Below are 2500 nucleotides of genomic sequence, written 5' to 3'. Positions count from 1 at the left end.
GCCTCGTCCGACCTCAGGCCGAAAGTAAGGACCGGGACTATTCTTCCCGTTCCGCGCTCGCCGTCGGCGCCGCGCGCCGCCGCGCACCTCGATTCCCGCCCTTGAGCCGCCAGCCGTTGGCCTCTTCGAGGTCGACTCGCCGCCGCCGCGCGGGATTCTGGTCGCGATCGTCGCACATCGTGCCGTGCTGTCTTGAGCGGGACGGGCGCTCGCGCGTCCGACGCCGCAGCAGCCGCGCGGAGAAATCCCCGCGCGGAACGTTTGCAACGCGACCCTGAGGCGGGCGCGGCCCCGGGATTGACCCGAGGCCGCAATTTGCGTTCAGAACGTCGATGCTCAATGTGTCCTGCAATTCACACTAATTCACGCAGCTAGCTGCGTCCTTCATCGACTCACGAGCCGAGTGATCCACCGCCAAGAGCCATCCACGATTGTTTCGCTCGCACAGTGCCTCGCACTAAAGGGTGACAAAATATACCGCGCCGAGCGGTCGGCCAGGCCGACGCTTGAAGCCGGAGCGCGCGGCACCGCGGCACTCGACGCGCAAACATTACCGGGTGACCGAATCGCCGGCCGGCGCGCCGCTCCTCGCGGGTCGGGCGCCGGGTAGCAAAAACTTTTTCTCTCGCTTGTCCGAGTTTCGCGTTCGCCGAAGCGTTTGCGAGACCGTTAATGATCCTTCCGCAGGTTCACCTACGGAAACCTTGTTACGACTTTTACTTCCTCTAAATGATCAAGTTAGATCGTCTTCTCGGACGCCGGCTCGACCGTTGCCGGCCGCGCCAGGTCCAATCGGAGGACCTCACTAAACCATTCAATCGGTAGTAGCGACGGGCGGTGTGTACAAAGGGCAGGGACGTAATCAACGCGAGCTAATGACTCGCGCTTACTGGGAATTCCTCGTTCAAGGGAAATAATTGCAATTCCCTATCCCTAGCACGACCGGGGTTCAGCGGGTTACCCAGACCTGTCGGCCAAGGCGAGCACATGCTGATCCGGTCAGTGTAGCGCGCGTGCGGCCCCGAACATCTAAGGGCATCACAGACCTGTTATTGCTCAATCTCGTGTGGCTAAACGCCACTAGTCCCTCTAAGAAGTTAGACGCCGACCGATTGGGTCGCGTAACTAGTTAGCAAGCCAGAGTCTCGTTCGTTATCGGAATTAACCAGACAAATCGCTCCACCAACTAAGAACGGCCATGCACCACCACCCACAGAATCAAGAAAGAGCTCTCAATCTGTCAATCCTCACTGTGTCCGGGCCGGGTGAGATTTCCCGTGTTGAGTCAAATTAAGCCGCAGGCTCCACTCCTGGTGGTGCCCTTCCGTCAATTCCTTTAAGTTTCAGCTTTGCAACCATACTTCCCCCGGAACCCAAAGACTTTGGTTTCCCGCAAGCTGCCGGAGAGGTCGTAAAACTAACGCCCCCCGATCGCTAGTTGGCATCGTTTATAGTCAGAACTAGGACGGTATCTGATCGTCTTCGAACCTCTGACTTTCGCTCTTGATTAAAGAAAACATTCTTGGCAAATGCTTTCGCAGTCGTTCGTCTTGCGCCGATCCAAGAATTTCACCTCTAACGGCACAGTACGAATGCCCCCGTCTGTCCCTCTTAATCATTACCTCGCGCTCCGAAAACCAACAAAATAGAACCGAGGTCCTATTCCATTATTCCATGCACCATTATTCAGGCGAATCGCCTGCTTTGAACACTCTAATTTTTTCAAAGTAAACGTTCCGGCCGCCGCCGACACTCAGTCAAGGGCACCGGCGGAGAACCGGAGGTGAGGCCAGGACGGCCAGTACACGCCTTGCGACGGACCGGCCGCCTGCGCCCAAAATCCAACTACGAGCTTTTTAACCGCAACAACTTAAATATACACTTTTGGAGCTGGAATTACCGCGGCTGCTGGCACCAGACTTGCCCTCCAATGGATACTCGTTAAAGGTTTTAAAGTGTACTCATTCCAATTACAGGGCCTCGTTTAGAGTCCTGTATTGTTATTTTTCGTCACTACCTCCCCGCGTCGGGAATGGGTAATTTGCGCGCCTGCTGCCTTCCTTGGATGTGGTAGCCGTTTCTCAGGCTCCCTCTCCGGAATCGAACCCTGATTCTCCGTTACCCGTAAGAACCTCGGTAGGCCAGTACCGTACCGACGAAAGTTGATAGGGCAGACACTTGAATGATCCGTCGCCGGTGCGAGACCGTGCGATCCGCAAAGTTATCCAGAGTCACCAAAGGTTGCGGGCCGAAGCCCGGTCGGTTTTTGGTCTGATAAAAGCACGCCTCCCGCGAGGTCGGCGCTTCACGCATGTATTAGCTCTAGCATTTCCACAGTTAACCACGTAAAACGTACGATCAAATGAACCATAACTGATTTAATGAGCCATTCGCAGTTTCACTGTACGAGAGCTCGTACTTAGACTTGCATGGCTTAATCTTTGAGACAAGCATATGACTACTGGCAGGATCAACCAGGTAGCTACTTTAGCGTAGCCCC

At 55.5% G+C, this 2500-nt stretch overlaps 2 non-coding genes and 1 pseudogene across 2 annotated transcripts; all 3 read right to left on the bottom strand.

Moving 5' to 3' along the window:
• The window catches only part of LOC146144891 (large subunit ribosomal RNA), a 3679-nt pseudogene extending 3658 nt beyond the window's left edge, over positions 1–21 (bottom strand).
• A 248-nt stretch (positions 22–269) lies between these two features.
• On the bottom strand, positions 270–423 carry LOC146144890 (5.8S ribosomal RNA). Its single transcript, XR_014499120.1, has one exon. It is a non-coding gene; the product is annotated as a 5.8S ribosomal RNA (ribosomal RNA).
• Positions 424–670: 247 nt separating this feature from the next.
• LOC146144889 (small subunit ribosomal RNA) lies at positions 671–2481 on the bottom strand. The gene has a single exon (XR_014500685.1). It is a non-coding gene; the product is annotated as a small subunit ribosomal RNA (ribosomal RNA).
• Positions 2482–2500: the final 19 nt, after the last annotated feature.

This window comes from Ascidiella aspersa, chromosome 5 (assembly GCF_963924565.1).
Source record: "Ascidiella aspersa chromosome 5, kaAscAspe10.2, whole genome shotgun sequence".
NCBI classification, from domain to species: Eukaryota; Metazoa; Chordata; class Ascidiacea; order Phlebobranchia; family Ascidiidae; genus Ascidiella; species Ascidiella aspersa.
The sequence above is the reverse complement of the archived record's forward strand: the minus strand, read 5'-3'. Positions and strand labels throughout refer to the sequence as shown.